The sequence below is a fragment of the Piliocolobus tephrosceles genome, chromosome 11 (genome assembly GCF_002776525.5).
Source record: "Piliocolobus tephrosceles isolate RC106 chromosome 11, ASM277652v3, whole genome shotgun sequence".
In the NCBI taxonomy this organism is placed as follows: domain Eukaryota; kingdom Metazoa; phylum Chordata; class Mammalia; order Primates; family Cercopithecidae; genus Piliocolobus; species Piliocolobus tephrosceles.
In genome coordinates, this window is record NC_045444.1 from 12,308,953 (window position 1) to 12,328,502 (window position 19,550).

Genomic DNA, 19,550 nt, shown 5'->3' on the forward strand with positions numbered 1-19,550 from the left:
AGGTTGCAGTAAGCCAAGATTGCACCATTGCACTCCAGCCTCGGCAACAAGAGTGAAACTCCATCTCAATAAATAAATAAAATAAATTTAAAAAATTAAGTATCTCCTATAAAAAGATATAGATAGATCTTTTTTTTTTTAAAGAAAAAATTCATTCTGACAGTCTCTGCCTTAGTTTGGGTTAACGCATTATCGGCATGGTTACATTTATATCTGCAGTTTTGATTTTTGTTAATTTTTATCTGTTTTGTCTTTTTGTACCACTGTTCCTCCTTTTGCACTTAGTGAATATGTTCTAGTGTGCCAGTTTAATCTTTTTAATGCTTTTTTACTACGTAAGTTCTTTTCTTAGTGCTTGCTCTAGGGCTTACAATATTCATCATAGCTTGTAAAATCTACTTCAGATTTATACTACTTAATTCTAGTCAGATATAGAAACTTTAATATAGAGCTACTCTCTTCTTTGTGTGTATGTGTGCACTACTAATGTTCCACATACTGTGTTTCCATATGTTACAAATGGATCAATACACTGCTTTACATAATCTTATGTCTTTTTTAAGGAGCTGAGAGGAAAGTATATATTTATAGAGTTTATTACGTTAACATCTTAATTTCCCATTTCTGATTCTCTTCATTTACTTCCATGGATTTGGGTTGCCACCTGCTAAGCTCCACTGCAGCTCTGTTCCCAATCACCTCTGCGCTTTTACTGTGAAGCTTTTTACATTTCTATATGCTATAGGTCCACCGATACAATGATATGTGGATTATTCTCTGCAATCACTTTCTGAACAGTTAAGAGAATTAAGAAAAAAATACGCAATTGCACTATCTTTTGTAATTACCTAAATAATTACCTTTACTGGCAATCTCTGTTTAATCATGGGGATTTGAATTATTCTCTGGTGTCACTTGCTCTCCGTCTGAGGAATTTCCTTTAGTACTTCTTGCAAGGCAAATCTGCTAGCAACAGATTATTTCCATTTTCTTCTATCTGGGAATTATTTTATTCTACCTTCTCCTCTCCTTTTATTCCCATTGTACGTATGTTGGTGCACTTAATAGTGTCCAACATTTCCGAGTCTTTGTTCATTTTTCTTCATTCTTTTTTTTGTCCATTCTTCAAGTTACATAATCTGTATTTATTAAGTTCATTGATTCTTCTGCCAGCTCAAATCTACTGTTCAGCCCCTCTGGTGAATTTTTCATTTGTTTGTTATATTTTCCATATCTTTAACAATATTATGTACTTGAAGAGACATTGCTATCACGCCTTCCTTGAATTCTTTATTCATGGCTTCCTTTAGTTCTTTGAACCTAGTTATAACAGCTGCTTCGAAGTCTTAGTCTGCTGAGGCCACCAATGACACCCCTTCAACAAGATGTTTCTATGGCTTCCTTTCTTCCCTGTATATGGGTCACACTTTCCTATTTCTTTGCATGTCTTTTATTTTTTGTTTTGTTGTTGAAAACTGGACATTTCATATAACATTATAGCAATTTTGATACTAATACTTGTCCTGTGGGTTGTTGATATCGTTATGGTTGTTGTTTGATTGGTCGATTTGTTTATTTGTTTAAACTTCTGGTTGTCCAGGCTTTTGTTTTTTCTTAAAGTAAACAATAAAGACTTATCTCAGCCGGCTTAGATTATTCCAACTGCACATTTCATAGAAAACACTGGCTATGGATTGGCTCCTGAGAGATCATCTCTGAGGTCTTAGGATATCCTGCCTGCTTTCGTCTGCCTGAGGCCCTGGGGGACTGGAGTCTGAAGAGTCAAGTTCAGTCATGCAAGTATGTATGCTTATATGACTGACCCCGGTAAAACCCTGGGCACCATGGCTTGGGGAGCTTTCCGGGTTGTCATACTTCACACGGGTTGTCACACATTGTTGCTGAAGATTAAGCACTGCATGCCACTTCCTGGGAGGGGACACCTGGAAGCTTGCAGCTGGTTTCTCCTGGACTCCACCCTCTCTACCTCTTCCCTCTGCTGACTTAAATCTGTATCTTTTCACTGTAATAAACCATAACCATGAGTATAACAGCTTTCAGAGTTATACTCACGGCCCTGGATTGTCAAGCCTGAGAGTGGTTTTCATGACCCCTGACTCATGAACCTACCAGCTTCCTCTTAGTTGCTTTCCACTAAGAGCTGCACTGTTTTTGGCAGTACCCTTAAGGCATGGAGTTCTCCAACTTTTTGTTTCAAGTAAGAAGTCAGACTCCTCCAGCAAAGCTGCACGGCCTGCCTTTCCCCCGGGCAGAAGCCCTGCATCAGAACACACAGCCGGGTGTGGAGGCCTGCTTTTCCCGATAACATCCCCACTCTACCAGTGGACACTGGTTGGCTGGCAGTCCCTGGTCTTCCTGTCTCGCCCCTCCTGTCATGGAACATCCATCCTGTGAGTGAGATGAGACAGGGGGCACTGGGGCCCCAGCATCCCAGCCTGCTGTGCCTGGAGTAGGCCTCCACCCTATAGTGTGGGTTGGATGTGGAAGTGATCCCAGACTTCTCAGCAGCACCTGCCACTAACAGAGCTTCTGCAACATGGAGCTGGGGATGAGAATGCCAGCAGCCTGACCCGCCTGGGGCTCAGCCAAAGTACCGGGCTATCAGAGGACAGGAGTGAGAGCCCCGTCTTCTTGGCCATACCTGCTTGGGTAGAGCTTCCCCAGGTGTGCCCACCCCACTTCCTAGGAAGAGGTGGGGTGTGATGACCTCAGGTTTCTAGAGCCAGGCTCCAAAGAATAAATGTGTGTTATTTGCCCTCCCTGCCAAAGCATGGGCTCCAGGATAGGGGTCTCAGCCTGTGCCACTGCTGATTCCCAAGCACCAAGGACAGGATTTGGCCTATAATTGTAACACTTGAGTGTTCCTTATAGCTATGACATAATTAATCACTCTGTGGATTTTATTAACCATTTTGTGCAGGTATGCTATAATTTTTTTATTTACCGTTTCTCTTTCATTGGTCATGTTTCTTGGCTTCCCAAGATATTTCCACACACATCATCAGATTTTATCCTCACAGTGACCCTGTGAGATGAACAGGACAGGACATTTCCATTTGACAGACAAGACGACTACATACTTGCATGACTGAACTTAACTCTTCAGACTCCAGTCCCCCAGGGCCTCAGGCAGACAAAACCAGGCAGGATATCCTAAGACCTTAGAGATGATCTCCATCCTACAGGCTAAGTAACCTGACCAGAATCTCACAGCAAGGTATGGGCAAGGCTGAGACCAGCCTGTAGGTCTGACTGTCCATCCTTGAAGGCTGACTAAGCTCACTACAGTATCTCTGTGGCCTGCATCCTCCAGCTCACCTCCTGACCCACACCGTCGGGCCCCATCATTCCTGGGATGATGGCAGGGCTTGTGTGGTTTTCCCACAACACTGGACGCAAGCAAGGCTGCTGCTCACATGCTGTGTCCTAGTGCTGTGCCCACTCCCACCAGAGAGGGGCAGACCTCACCATGGGCCCCCAGGAGAAGACAACGGGAGACATTGCTTTTCCTGGACACTGATGGGCACAGGCACCAGGACCACGTGCAGCCCATGCCTGGCTCAGCAGCTCATCCCCAGGGACACACAGGAGGCCCAGGCCTGCCCAGCGGAGACATGCCCTTCCCTCACAGCGCCTGTAAAACAGGTGGGTGAAGACCGGCCGTGTGCTTTGCAGAGTGGCCCATGATTGAGGTTCAGAAAGGAAGGGAGAGGTGGTTGCACGAGATGCCTTGTCTAGACCTCACCTGGACTCAGGAAGTCTGAAAAACAACTCTGTGAAGCCAGCAGGATGTTCCAGGCAAGAAGGCAGAGACCAGCCAAGCGATGTGCCCAGAGGGGCTCTCCTACATCAGGCTTGGGGCTCCCTGCTCCACCTGCTACTCCCTCCTCCACCTGCTACTCCCTCCTCCACCTGCTACTCTGAATTTTCTACCATCAGGATCCATCACTGGCCACGTGCACAGTAACACGCACTGTGAATCATCATGCAGATCCCCTGGCAGACCTTGAATTGGGCCTTGGGATAGGTGTGGGGATTCCAGAGTCCCTTATGGTGCCATATGAAGGCCGAGCAGGACTGTGGAAATGGCCCCCTGGAACCCAAAGCACAAAACGTGCACGGCCTTGGTGCTGGACGCACCCTGCTGACCCTTGATGGGAATGTCAGGCTGCTGGAAGGAGGTTCTTCCCGGCTGTCCAGGTGGCAGGCCCCACCCAGGGCGATTAGTGTACTCTGAGCCTCCAGAGGGGCAGCCAGCTGCTGTCAAGCTTCCAGCTGCCAAGGCTGCCCTCATCCCACTCAGCCCTTTTCTGTCTGCTCCTGGGCTCTGGGCTCACGAGGACAACCCTGAGGAGTGGCACCTCCTGTGTGTGCTGGTTGGACACTCAGCACAAGCTGCGTCTCACTGTCTCCCCATTGCGGCTCTCCACCGCCCGCAGGAGGCGATGGGGCTCAGGCCCACCCCAGTCCTGCTCGGCTTTCAGACCTCTCTCCCATCCTGCGGTCTCCTCCTGAGACTCCCGGAGTTCTGCACACCGTGCTCGCTCCCGGATGTCAGCCTCCGTGCAGGGCATCCCACCTTCTGGGTCGGGCTCCCCCCACCCACCCCACAGTCAGTTTGGCCCAGGGACTCCTCTGGCTCACAGTCCCCCTCTACCCCCGCCAGCTCACAGTTTGGCTCGAGGGCTCCCCCTCCCCACAGTCAGTCTCATCAGGGCATCGCTTCATCTGCGCAGCCTCCTTGGAGGTCCTGGAGGCAGAACAGCGCCCCGATGCTGTGCCTGTGCCCTGCCTGACACCACGCTGTGGTCTAGTATCACCTGTCCATCCTCTCAGCTCCCCGAGACTCTCCTTTCCCCTTTGACAGGGTTGAGAGTTTCCTTTCCCGGGATCCCCACACCAGCCATGCCCTGGTCATATGTCTCACTGCACAGATGATTGCTGGGGGCCGGCCCACCTCTCTCTGCCACTAGACCCATGGGCTCGTCAGAAGGGAGGGCCTGCCTGAGCCTCTGCATCCCCAGCCCCGTGCAGGGCGTGCCATGGAGCAGGTGCTCAGCCAGTTCTTGAAAGAATAAAGGCTGTGGGGTTGGAATGGTTCATCTCCCCTGCTGTAAAAATAACATCTGGAACAATAAAATAGCTACGGATAAAGTGCTGCCGTGTGCCCTGTGCCTTTTAGACATTATTTAATCCTAACGTGAGGCAGGTCTGATTGCCTGTATTCTCCAGGTAAGGAAACTGAAGTTCAGGACAGTTAAGCACCAACCTAGCAGGTGGTAGCATTTGAATTTGGACCAGGTGTCCAGCTTCTACAAACATTCACTCATGGTATTTCATTTGGGCCGTACACAAGCCCAGAGAGACTGGCAGAGCAGGTCAACACCCCTGTATTTCCTGCTGGCTGTGTCCACGGAGGCCCTGGGAGGGTCAGAACCTTGTTCCAGCTCACGGATGAGCTGAGGACAGCAGCAGTCGGAAGGATCACAGTGGCCAAGAGCCGTGTCATTACCCTTCTTCTTCGTGTCGCCCACAAAGTGTCGAGCTCTGCCCTGCTGCTTTGCAGACAGACTGGAGCCCCCAGCCTGTCCACCCCACCCTCTCGGATAGAGACCGTGTGCAGCCACCCACTCAGGCCCAGACCACCTGCACGGTGGGCGAAGGGCAGGCCTCGGCAGTGCAGCAAACTCCCCAACCCGCAAGAACCGCGCCAGGTTCTGGCTGAGAGCACGTAACCCTAACCCTAACCCTAACCCCACTCCCAGCTGCCTGTCTCATGGGAAGATGTGAGCTTCCTTCCCCTGGGAAGACACAACAGCCTGAGCACCAGCGCTGCACGGCTGATGGATGCGAACCAGGGCTGTTGCGGAGCTGGCGCCGGCACCCTCCTGACAGTTGGCGCCACCGACGATGCATCCAGATTAGTGTCCTCTCTGCCCCGCATTCCCAGGTCACAGCTGCCCGGCTGCCAGGGCAGGAAAGGCACATGCTGGCCTCTGACAGGTCCTATCCCAACCACCCTTTTCAAAGTGCAGGCACTTCTCCGCTCCACAGCGGTCAGGACTCCGGTGTTCACAGCACAGAAAGCTGGTGGACTCATGTCCCGCCTGCCCTCCCACAGCTCTGCAAGGGGACCCAGCAGGGTGGTTTTTTGGTGGTGCAGCAGAATGAACTCACCCCAAGGAGCTGAGTGAATGGCCCGAAGTTGGAACTAGGGGGCTGCCCAGGCCCCTCAGGCCTTCGTGGGACAGAACCCTCTCCCTCTGATAATGCCCCACAGAAGCGCACGCATGAAGAGACCCAGTAGCCTCAGCTGCCATCCGAGAGGGTCTTGTTGGAAAGACTGCACCGTGGCAGGGGGGTTTGATGCTGACTCCTGCTTCCCCTTCCCGTGTGGCTCTGCTCACCTCCACGTGCACCTCAGTCCCCTGCCTACCGAGGGAGGCCCCATCACAAGGGCATTTGAAGGTAGGGACGTGGGGTAGGGACACTACCCTGTGGCCCACTGCACCCCTGCTTGGGGTGCTGTAGCCCCCACACTCTGCCCTACTTCCCACGGGCTATGTGCCCACCTTGTGGACACAGACAGCCCACCTGGGGGAACCTGTGTCCTTGCGGCAGGAAATGTTGAGCAACGTGGAATTGGGAGTCCCAGCAGCAGCTGTGTGGATGCTGGCTGTGGATGACGGACAGCTGGAGAGGCTCCCAGAACTGGGCTTGTGGAGGGAACAGAGCAGAGCCAGCTCCCAGAAAGCCCCTGGCCACGGGCAGCAGCAGCTGCCTAGGCAGACTTGGGACACGGGCATCACCAGAAACACCCGCTCTCCACAGTACCGTGAGAGGAGACCCCTCTGCATGAAGGGTACCAGAAACACAGCAGTGGCCAACGGCTCCTCCTTCCTCAGCTACAGACGGGCCTGATTCCACACACTTCCCAAGTGAGAGGCTGCCCCGTCCCTGGGGCACTGGCCCAGCTGCTCCTGCGAGTCCCTCTGAGGATGCCCCAGAAATGTGGGCTGCTTTGAGAACCCCCATGGGGCCAGGAGGCCGACCCAGCAGTTGGGAAGCCTCCCGGTGGGGTGAGGGCTTGGGACCTCCCTGAGATCCACATGCTGGCCCCAGACCACACGTGCAGTTACAGCGTCCTGTTTCCTGCTCGCAAAGATGGCACTCAGTCAAGGAGAGCTTTTGAGGGGGAAGAAAAAATCAGTATGTTAAATATACACACCAATTATAAATGCATTTTCATTTCAAAAGTGTTATACTGTTTTTTTAAAAAGTGTATCCTAGGCTGGGCAAGGTGGCTCACACCTGTAATCCCAACACTTTGGGAGGCTGAGGTGGGCAGATCCCTTGAGGTCATGAGTTTGAGACCAGCCTGGACAACATGGTGAAAGCCTGTCTCTACTGAAAATACAAAAATTAGCTGGACATGGTGGTGTGCGCCTGTAATTCCAGCTACTCAGGAGGTTGAGGCAGGAGAATCACCTGAACCTGGGAGGAGGAGGTTGCAGGGAGCTGAGATCATGCCACTGCACTCCAGCCTGGGCGACAGAACAAGATTCCATCTCAGAAAAAAAAAAAAAATGTGTATCCTAGATCATGGAAAGGAGGTGTGTGACAGTGGTCCCTCTGCTCAGAGATTGAGGGCCTCCTCCTTCAAGTTCCAAGGCAGACAGGCAGCCTGGGCCAGCCTGTGGGGTGTCCCCCAGGAGCAGAGTGGCTGCCATGCCCCACCTCACAGGCCAGGGCACTGAGGCCCCAGGCAAGGCTGCCTCTTAGGGCAGCAAAGGGGGTGACCCTCCCCATAGGGCACAGAAAATTTCCCTGCATCCTAAAGCCTCCCCAGCCCTGGCTGCATCTCTCTGCCCCTCTGACATGATGTTTAACACCCAACAAAACAGGATGTTCTTTCCCCAACGTGCCCCAGCTTTTTCATCACTTTCCCATTACTCTTCAGGGAGCTCCGGGAGGTGGGCACATTGAGAAACAAACTGAAGTTGGGGCACAGAGGGGTCACGGAGCCAGAACCCAGTCTCCACATCCCAAGGGAGGGTGGGAAGAGGTGCTCTCGACTGGGGCTGGGGACCCAAGGAGGAGGGGGACAGCAGGGGAGTCCCCACCAGCTGTCCTCTCCTCCTCTGCCATTGGGGGGCACACAGGTGGGCAGTGCCCCCAATTAGCTTGGCTGGCATGAAGGGTCTGAGGTGCCCAGGGGTCGCTCAGCCTCTCCAAGATACAGCTCCCATTCTGTCCGCCACCCTCCAGCTCCAGGACCGGGGCCAGTGCCTGGCACCTCTCCTTCAGGGCCCACCACCCGTGAGCCTCACTGCCCCACCCAGGCCTGTCTCCTGTGCCCTGTCTCCCTGTCCCACTGACACTGACAACCAAGCATGTCCCCTCAGGGCCTGGTCTCCCTGCAGACTGGGAGCCAAGTGTCACGTGACTGGAACCCTCACTAAAACATGCACACAGCCCCAGCTCCACTCAAAGCTCCAAGCCCGGCACCGGAGGGAGGAAGAGACAGGATCACTCAGGTGCTGTCCTCAGGATCTGGGGATTAGGAGCAGGAGCCTCCCTGCCGTCCACTGGTTCCTGGGCCCTGGGAATGCCAGGCACGAGGTGCCTGCACACCCACATGGGGAGGGTTTCCAGCGCCAGCACTCACAGCCTTCCCTGAATTCTCAAAGGCTGCCAACCTTTACTATCAGGAGGGCTCAGAAGCCCCTGTCCAGGGGCTGCAGGTACGTCTTGCTCATGGCCTGACCTCCCCGGGACCCAGCACGGGCCTGGACTCTAACAAGACGAGGTAAATGCTGTGTGGGGATGAAAACACTGGACTTGGGGGTCGAGTCGGTATGCTGGGGCAGCGCACAGGGTGGTTCAGACGCGATCCTGGCCTGAGGCCCCGCTGCCCCATGGGGTAGGTGGGAGCAGCCCAGAGCGCATCTCTCCACAGGCCTGCTGCAGCCCCTCTGAGGTCGGGAAGCCTCACTCTTCCGGCCAACGCCACCCACCCTGTGCAGATGGCCTGCTCCCACCCTGGAGACTGGCCACGGCCCACCCTCCCTACCCACCTGGGCAGAGGCCCCGTGTCCCTGGATGACTTTCCTTCCTCTCCTCTGGAAGAGTCCCTGCAACCACGTGGCTCCCTCACACCCATGGCCTCCACTCAGCTGGTCAGCTTCGCCCACAGACAGACCCCAGCCCAGTGGCCCAGCTCCAATCCCATACACTCCTGAGGCTCAGACCTAGTCTCTCGGGGTTAGGGCACACAGGCCCTCGTGCCAGGGGCAGTGGAGCCAGCACAGGGATGGGCGCACTGGCTGTGCTGGCAGAGTGGTCTTCAGGGCCGCCTTCCATGCCTGACTCACGCCCAGGTGGAGGTCTCACATTCTCTAAGCCAGCACTGTTCCCGTGAAGCCTCGTCTGATGTTTTCTAAACTCTAGAACTCAGAGAGAAAGGGGACCTGGGTGGACCCAGGGAAGGATGGGACACCGAATGTGACACTGCTTCAGGGGGTCAGGCCCTCGGAGCCAAGCGTGCAGGTGGAAAAGCAGCCGAAGCCACAGCATTGAGCCCTCAAGGTTTGCAGGTAAAAAGGAACATTCCACAAACGTCAGCACACGTGACTGTCACAGCCATCTTACAGAGACGGACCCCATCCCCGTTTGACAGATACGAAAACTGAGGGATGAATGATTAAGTCACATCACATTTGCACGGTGATGATCTTTTGGTGCCTCCAAGTCTGAGGTGGTGACTGAAACCTCCCGTCTTCCAGATGCCTCTGGGTGCCCATGAGGTCTCAATCACTTCCCCCGGCCTCCTCTGCATTGAGGCACTCATACTCCAGGAAAAAGCAGATTCAAGAGGAAGCAGGAGGCCGGGCACGGTGGCTCAAGCCTGTAATCCCAGCACTTTGGGAGGCCGAGGCGGGCAGATCACGAGGTCAGGAGATTGAGACCATCCTGGCTAACACAGTGAAACCCCGTCTCTACTAAAGACACACAGAAAAAGTTAGCCAGGCATCATGGCGGGCACCCGTAGTCCCAGCTACTCGGGAGGCTGAGGCAGGAAAATGGCGTGAACCTGGGAGATGGAGCTTGCAGTGAGCCGAGATCGTGCCACTGCACTCCAATCTGGGCAACAGAGCGAGACTCTGTCTCAAAAAAAAAAAAGAGGAAGAAGGAGACATCTCTGGTTACTAACATCACCCAGTTTGTCAGATTAAGCTCAGGCACTGAGCAGTGTCCGGAAAGGCCAGATTCCTGGGAGGGGAAGGGTAGCCTGCTTCTGGAGGGCGCAGCGGCTTTTGGGCAGGGTGTCCAGCAGGGGCGAGGCTGGGAAAGAGCCTCAGAGTCACCTTGACCGGACCCAGTGTGTCAGGAATCCACACGGGGTTCTTAGCCCGCGCACATCAGAATTACACCCAGGCTTTCCCTAAAAGACCTGCTCAGGCCTCTTCTGGAGAATCAAATCTGGGGTCTGGAGGTCTTGGCACATGTCTATGGATAAGGTGGAGACACACCCTGTGTATCCACCGACCGGTCAGGCCCTGCTTCTCCTGCTAAACATACCGGTGTCACGGAACTCAAACCCCCGGGCCCCATGACTCCCACCTTATGACGGATCAGCAGAAGAAGCAGCCTCTCTGGACTCATGTCTGAGCACAGACAAACCTGCATTGCCCCGACCACAGAAGCCCCATCAATGCCCTGTACCAACTGCCTGAGTGTCCCAGCTGCCCGGCAATCCAGCACTGGCCGGCTTCCTTCCTCCCTCTGCTAAAGAAAGACCCCTGACCCTAAAGCTGCCCCTGCACCTCCTGAGGGCATCCATCCAAGCAAAGTCCAGCTTCTGCAAGCCCCTCTCACCAGACCCGAATCCTGCCCTAAGTCCCTTCTTCTCGCCGTCCCATGTCGCTCTCTCCACGTGCACCTCCCCACGGCGAGCCCCCGCAGGCAGGTTCCTGAGGGTCTTGGAGGGAGGGCGCTGGCCTGGGGGCGCTGAGAGGGAGGACTGGCTTACGCTACACAGCCAAGCGGGGCAGGGAGGCTGGCACAGGATCAGCAGCCTGGGCCTGCCTGGCAGTCGGTGTGGGTGGCTCCTGGGAGCCCAGCACCCGAGATGAGGTGACTCTTGGGTTGTGGGGGTGTCAGATGACCAGTCACCCCAGGCTGACAGTCCCCAGGCCCTAGGCCCTGGCAGCACCAGCCGGCAAGGACACAGTACTGATGACACACAGACAGGCTTGGTTCGAGCTGAGCACTCAGCTGCGGAAGCCCGAACCACTGGTCTCGTGAGCCTGGCTCATTGCGCTGCCCGCCTGCTGCCCCAGGATCGTCCTGGGCTCCGTGCGTGGGGCACCCAGGCAGCGGATGCAGGAAGGGGCTTATTTGAGCTCTCAGAGAATGTCCTGGGCAACGGACCTTGAGCCAGGCCTGCAGGGAGATGGCCGCCTTCTGGCCCAGGTGGGCCTAGCTTGATGGAGGTGTAACTGATGCACAACAAACTCACACACTGGAAGCACAACCTGAGGGTTTCGACAGGTGCAGAGTGAGCAGCAAATGTCCACCGCCTCTGTCCTTCCTCATCCGCCCTCCGGCTCCCGCCCACCCTCACCTGTCCCCAGGGAGCCACTTGTGGGCTTTCTGTCACTGTAGGTTCGCATTTGGGATCACACCGTAGGTCTGGCTTCTGCCACTGGGCCTGGTTCCCTGGAGGCCAGTCTGGACTGGTGTGTACGGCAGCAGTTCCCTCCCTGCTAGTGCTGCTCTGTGGATGTGCCACCCTGTGAGTCGCTTTCAGGTTTTCTCACAAGCTTGAGTCCTTGCACAGAGGCAAACTGCCACACCTGACCCAGCTTCTCCCACCGGCCACATCCATGGTGCTCTGAGGAGGATGCTCCCCTGGTCAGCGTGCCTCTGTAAAAATACACTTTCTTGGCCAGGCACAGTGGCTCAAGCCTGTAATCCCAGCACTTTGGGAGGCCAAAGTGGGCAGATCACGAGGTCAAGAGACCGAGACCAGCCTGGCCAACAGGGTGAAACCCTATTCCTACTAAAAATACAAAAATCAGCCAGCAGCGGTGGCCGGTGCCTGTACTGGGTTCCCATGATCCTCCTGCCTCAACCTCCCAAGTAGCTGCGACTGCAGGTGTGTGCACCATGCCACGCTAATTTTTTAAAAACATTTTTGTAGAGACGGGGTCTCACTATGTTGCCCAGACTGGTCTGGAACTCCTGGGCTCAAATGGCTCCCAAAGTGCTGGGATTACAGGTGTGAGCCACCGTGCCCAGCCAAAAACTTACTTTCTACCTAGAGCAGGAACTTTGGCCAGCAACATCAGGCAGCATCACACGTAGCCAAGTTTCGGAGATGGGTTTCCATTCAACTCCAGTGGTTCTAAAAAACTACGGCGGGCCGGCTGGCTCACGCCTGTAATCCCAGCACTTTGGCTGGGATTGGGCTGTTGGCTCCGAGGGCAGGGCCAGGGTTTGGAGCATGGCGTGTCCTAGGGAAATGCGCTGAGTCTGTGTGTGGCCAGGTCAGAACCCCAAGGGGGCCCTGAATCCAGAGGGCCCCAGGTTGACGTTTCTGGAGACATGCACTCCTGAAACCTTCTCTCCAAACTTGGGTGGAGCACAGCCCTGCTCTCCAGGTGTGGGGGGGCACAGCCTGCCCCACCTCTGAGTGCCTGCCCTGCCACTGGCTTCGGTCAGATGTCCTCAGCCCTTCCTGAGACTCTAGCCACTGTTTATAACCTGGGGAGGTACCAGAGCCTGCAGAGGATCTGAATTCCCTCTGGGTTTCCCACAGGAGTCACTGACCCCAAACGTTTTGTTTGCTTCTCCCACTGAGAACAACCAGCTCCCTGGCTCAGGAGAAGTGCTGTGTCCTTCTGGAGCCCGTATGTGATTTCCTCACCTCTGAAATGGGCTGCCCCCACCTTCTGCCGGTTATAAGGTGGTAAGGTTTAAACGACATCGCCCATTGGCCCGCCCCTGGCTGCGGGACCCTCTGCGGATGGGGATGGTGCTGCTTGTGAGGCCCTCCAACCCTCACGTTGCGCTGTTGTAAAGGAGGCGAGGCACCTTTGGAGATGTCAATCATGGCCCAACAAGCAGGGGGTGCTTGAGAATGCGTGTTGTACAGAGGGACCATCTGGTGAGGTCAGAGGAGACCGCGAGGGGGCAGAGGCAGGGTCTGGAGGAATAGCACAGGTGGGACCCGTGCCCCCACCTTGGAAGGGCAGTGTGGGAGAAGAGGCCCGTGGCAGGAGGAAACACTGGTGCCTCTGAGCAGCAACGCAGCCGAGGCCGGCAAGTCCGGGGTGGCAGGAGGCACAGCCCAGAGGAGGCACCGAAGGCCTCCCGGAAGGCAGCTGGCTCCCCTGCCGGGTCTGCCCTGCCTACTCTGTCATGCAGGAGACCAGCCTCTGTAGGGTTCAAGAGGGCAGCCTGCCCCGGCTCAGGGTCTCCAGCCTTGGGTTCCTGCTGAGACCTTCACCCAAAAGAGTTCAAGGATATACGTGGCTCCCTGGCAGAAGCCCCAGGAACCTGGAGTTTATTTAGACCCTCCTTCCCCCACAAAGGCGGAGGGGCCAAGTGAGTCCTAGTGGGACTTCTCAATCTTTTGCCATGAGTGGGTATTGGCTGCCCCGTGCTGAACAGCCGCCAGGACTGGGGAGAGGAGGAGATCCCAAGATAACTGAAAATCTGGCCCTATCTATCTTGGAAAGAGAAACGAGGCAGATATCCTCTCGTCCCACCCTCTGGCAGCTCCGCTAAGCCTCAGCCAGAACCCTGGCTCATGAGGACAGACCCTCACCACCTACAAGAGGCGCTAGGGGGTGTTGTCAGCAGCAGTGGAGTCCATGCCCGGGGCAGCCCCACAGGCCCCACTGCACTTCGCCCCCTTCATCCCTGCACAAGTTGAGCCAATGAGCTACCCCCAACCTGCCAAGACGTTCTTTCTTTTTTCACTTAACCGGAGCCCTTTTCTGTCTTCGGCAATCAAGATCCTTCACTAGTAAAGAAACTGGTACAAGGACCCCTGCTGGTAAGAGATCTGCAGGAAGGTGGGGAGGAGGGCTGCGACTGGGGATTTCACCTGGTTGAAGCCAAAAGCCGTGGAAATACATTACCAGTGTGGAAGATGGGGAACTCCGACATCCCACTGCCTGCATGGCCAGCCCCTAAATAAATCATAAATGGTGGCCAAGTGACTACTGGGTGCTTTGGCGGGGAAACAGCTCTTGCTACAAAATCCAAATGAAAGGCATGAAGAATCCAAGGACTGCCAGGTGCGCTTGCTGCTTCTAACTGCCCTGTACAGCTTCAAGTGAGGCAATAACACACTCTTCCTAGCAGGGTCTCTCTATCACTCTACATAAAGTACGAGTATCTCTTCTTTCCTGTAGCCACCGGCCTGAGATATCCCTGAACCAAAAGCAGTCTGACTCCACCAGTCTGCAGACTGGCGCATTATACAGCCAGAAGGATGTGCTGTTTCCTTGCTCCTTGAGTGACAGTCAGGGTACGGTTTGGGAAAGCGGGGGACCCTCACCTTAGGCGTGGGGATGCACTGGGGGCTCACAACCCCATTGAACCCTTACTCCTCTCTGGCTGCTTCAGGCTGTTATGCCCTCCCCAGCAAGTCACCCTGCTCTGCTCATACCCGCCCTGGCTCCTTTCCCTGCCTCCAGGCCAAAGAGCAGAGTCAGATTCCAGCATGGCCAGGGGAACCAATCACAAGTGAAACCATCAAGGAAAAGACTCATGCTTCAGAGAATGAGGACTGTGCCAACATACACCAGCGAAAAACAGGGAGAACGGTGAGAACGGGTTTGGAGCATCCCCAACCGTGGGGGAAGAGCATCACCCCAGGCCAGGGGAATGTGCAGATGCAGGTGCGCCCGCCACGCTGGAGTCAAGAGCCAGCAGGTGAGCTCTTGGTCCCCTGAATCCTCAGCTTGACAGCGGCCCCACAAAGTGAAACTGAAAAGCCAGAATGCCTTAAAGGAATCAGAATCCAAGAATCTGAGGGGATACAGTGCTGGTGGAGACCGACCAAGAGCTACCTGCACAGCATCCCTAACCATGTCTCCAGGGCAGCCAAAAAGACCTGGGCCAGCCCAAAGCATCAAGAAACACTTAGGAAGGGGAGCGCCAACCGCTTGGAATATTGCCACAGACATCGTTCTCTGTCAGCTGGAGACAATCATGGGAGACCTTCCCGTTGGTGGAAATTCTACAGATGAGAACAGTGAGGCACGACAGAGAATGGGAGGAAGCACTCAGGTGCTGGCAGCCAGAGGAACACCAGGATGTTCTCACGCTCCTTGGCACTGATGACTCACCCATGGCGCTGCTAGGACTGAAATCGACAGGTAATGCCAATAGGGTCCTATTTAATGTGTGTACTACTAATAGAAATGTGGGAAAAAAAACTTTTTAGGCCTGGTGCAGTGGCTCACACCTGTAATCCCAGCACTTTGGGAGGCCAAGGCGGGCGGATCACAAGGTCAGGAGTTCGAGACCAGCCTGGCCAGCATAGCGAAATCCTGTCTCTACTAAAAATACAAAAAATTAGCTGGGCGTGGTAGTGCGTGCCTGTAATCCCACCTATTTGGGAGGCTGAGGCAGGAGAATGGCGTGAACCCGGGAGGCAGAGGTTGCAGTGAGCTGAGATCACACCACTACATTCCAGCCTGGGCGACAGAGCGAGACTCTGTCTCAAACAAACAAACAAACAAACACTTTTTAAAACTAGGTCTGGTAGGCAGGAGTCTACCATGAGTGCCTAAAACAACATCTGGTGCATAGTAGGTGTTCAACAAATATTTGCTGAATAAACTCCATTGCTCCCTGCCCAATTCCCAGATTTTGCTCAATAGACCCCAAACTCCTTGAGTTCTGGGGAGGCTGGTCACCTGCGTAACAGCACAGGTGTATGCTGTGAACCTTCCAGAGCCTCCCAGGCAGGGAAGTACCTGGACCTCCCGGCACCACTGAGGGCTGGTTCTGAGCTGACACTGTTTCTGGCAGCCCAGGATGATGTCTCCACAGCCTGCCACCAGGAATGAGGCTTGCCAGAGGCAGTGGCATGCAGGCCATGACGAGAGCTGTGCCCTGCGTCCACCTCATGGCAGCCCACTGGGATCCCAAACCTGTCCTGTGACAATTTCCCCAGCTCCTGAGTGCTCAGGTGACACACACATGCCAGTGCGAGGCAAGAACTCCATCGTGGCTCCCTGAGCCATGGGGTGGAGGCTTCTATGGTGGGAAAGACTGCTTGGATGGCTCTGCAACACCCTCCCGTCCACAACTGTGGCTCACCAGCAACACTTCATCTCTGGAGACGGAGAAACGACCAGCACCCAAGGCAGAAAATGCGGCTGCATCCTCCCTTAACCTGCCAGGTAGGCTTATGCAGGAGACACGGGGCCTTGAAGATGCAGCGGACGGCTATGGGCTCAGTCAAGTGGATTCTCTCAACAGCTGTGCTGTCCCACTTGTGACCTCCCTAATGGACTGAACCTGTCACAATCCTTGGCATAGTACAGAGCCACTGACTGGATGAAAACCGTCTCTGTGTGTGTGCACCTGTATGTACACCTGTGTGTCTGCGTGTGTGCCTGTGTCCCCCAAGTGTGTATGCCTGTGTGTCTGTGTGTGTGCCTGTGTGCACCTACATGTGCCTCTGTATGCCTGTGTGTGTCCCTGATGTGTGTTTCCTGCTGCAGTACTCAGGAATCCATGGAAGTGGGTTCAATTCCCTGTCATGGGGCACAGCATCCCACCTTCACGACTTGTCTTGGCTCAATGATTCTGTGCCACAGTTTAGCCAACAACGACCTTGACCTTTCTCTCCCGAGGACCTCATGCGGGTCTTCTGCACACTACTAGGTCTTGGAGGAAACCAAGCAGCAAAGCACCTTAAGTGACAGGACATACGTGTACCAGAGTGTAGGACACACATTCTATGAAAAGACAGGGACCTGCCACTTCAGTGACAGCTCCAGGCAGGCAGCAGGGGTGTCCAGCTGTCTGGAACATTTTGAAATACCCCCTCAAAAGTCGAAGTCATGCTTGGCACACACGATGCTGGGAGGGCCTCTGGATTTTTGAGACAACATATTTTCCTCTTGGGTGTGCTGCTCCTCTGACTCATTTGCTGGGTGACCCCCAAGGCGGTGCACCTGTGTGGGCCCCTGGCAGGTGCAGGCTCTCCGAGTGGTCTGCCTGCACGGGGAGGGACTCTGCCACATGACTGTCATGCCCCATGGATCCCACGGTGCCCCACGTGCTCGAGCAGATCTGTATGCTGTGTACAGTCTGCACCAAGTGCCACCAGAAGTCACACCTGGGGCCTTGGGGTCCTCCTCCAGGGCTTGGTGGAGACTTGCTGCATCTCGGCTAACAGAGTCTGACTGGAAGACCCGGACAATCTGAGGTTCCCAGAACGAAGTGGGCCTTTTCTGGCCCAGTCCAGCACCCATCATCAGGGGAACCTCATAGGACCAATCCCTGGGGACACTAGGAAGCACCAGGCAGTGACTCAAGCACGTAGCTCCCCTGCCTGCCCCACAGCCTGTGTCCTCATGGGGTATTCCTTACGACCGATGTCCAAGAGGAATAAGTATGAACTACGTTGCCGGTGACTCGGCAAGCCACACTCAGGTGGCCAAAAGTGAACTGCTGTGGCAGTCAGAGCCTGTCCCATGTGGACAGCAGAAAGGAGACTCTGAGGGGCACAGCTGATCTCCCTGTGGTGTGCATGGGGAGGCCTCAGGTGTCTCAGGACCTACAGGGACCTGAGGCAGACACAGGGCAGAAAGTATGGAAAGTCCTCTCTCAATAGATGGGGAACTGGAGGACAGTGCGTCTCTGCAATACTTTCCCAGGAGCCTCCCAGGCAGCAGCAGGCAAGGTGGCTGCCCAGAGATGTCCTGCGGCTTCTCCTCCAGCCACACTCTGCCTGCTCCCAGAGCTTCTGGGGCCAGCTGGGTAACTCAGATTCTGCCCAGGCATCTCAGATTCTGTCCAGCCACCTTCCCCTCACCTGGGCAACTCCTTGCCACCCTTGCTGTGGGTGTAGCAGAACCAAGGTCCAGGACTCATCATTTCATAAACACACTCACATTTCCTTATTTCCTTCCTCCCTTCCTTCCTTCCTTCCTTCCTTCCTTCCTTCCTTCCCTCCCTCCCTTCCCCCTTTCTTTCCTTCCTCCCTTTTTTCTGAGATGGAGTCTCGCTCTGTCACCCAGGCTAGAGTGCAGTGGTGCTATCTTGGCTCATTGTAACCTGTCTCCCGAGTTCAAGCAATTCTCCTGCCTCAGACTCCCAAGTAGCTGGGATTACAGGCGCCCACTACCAGGCCCAGCTAATTTTTGTATTTTTAGTAGAGATGGGGTTTCAACATGTTGGCCAGGCTGGTCTCGAACTCCTGACCTCAGGCAATCCACCCCCGACTCCACCTCCCAAAGTGCTGAGATTACAGGCATGAGCTACTGCACTGGCCCACACTCACATTTTCTAATAAAACCTTCACACTAACCCTGAAAGGTGTGGAGGGCGTGGAATCATCACCCACATCTTTCAAAACAAAGACCCAGGTGGTTATGTGACTGTCCCAAGATTGTACACCTCCTCAATGACAGCATCAGCATTTGAAGGGAGTCTGAGCTCTTGCAAGCCATCTCCTGCACTCACCAGCACAGGTTCCTGAAAGGCCACCTTCCGGGCTGTCGGGCTGTCGGGCCCTCTCCACTCTTGATGCCTGTATCACTTCATTATCGCTGGGGGTGGGAGCTGATGCCAGGCCCTCAGAGGGGCTGAGGGCAGGGCTCCTGCAGGTCTGTCCTGGGTCACCTGGCTTCCCGCCCCTTTCACCAGAGCTCTCAGGGCCACAGAACTCCGACCCCAACCTCCAGTCTTCAACTCTGGGAGAAGGTGACCGCACAGCCAACTAGGGCGCCCTCCCGCCCCTCCCACCCCAACAGCCCCACACAGGTCTGCCTCCCCCTGGACCTGCAGCTGAGAGCTGGCCGCTCTTCCCCGCCTCGCCTTTCATCCAGTTGCTCCCGCAGCAGTCGGAGGCCAGCACCACCGGCGTCGCGACCGCCCTCCCACTGGCTCACCTGGGGAGGTGGGGCTTGGCAACCTGTGGCCGGCCACTCCTGACAGTGCCCCAGAGTCCCCTGCCCACTTTGGGATTCCTGTGGGGACAGCGAGGTGGAGGCGTCGCAACTGAGTAGGTCCCGATGGTGAGCGGACCCGGAAATCGGGCCAGAGAGGGGGCACCCCGAGCAGAAGCCCAACAGCCCCGACCCCAGTTCCAGCTCCTTGTCGCTGCTGCGCCCTCACGTACCCTCAGCCCGGGGAATAACACAACAGCAACCACTTCTCCGGCACCCACTGGGCCGGCACCAGCTCTCCTTCCCGAGGCAGGCGGTACTGCGCCAAGCGGCAGAGGCTCCGAGTGCCCCGCGCGCCCAGGCCGGTCCAGGCAGAGGCTCCGA

At 55.2% G+C, this 19,550-nt stretch overlaps 1 protein-coding gene across 2 annotated transcripts in view; it reads right to left on the reverse strand.

Moving 5' to 3' along the window:
• Positions 1-19,550, reverse strand: part of ARHGEF4 (Rho guanine nucleotide exchange factor 4) — a 210,289-nt gene that overhangs the window by 190,250 nt on the left and 489 nt on the right. The window lies entirely within an intron of this gene.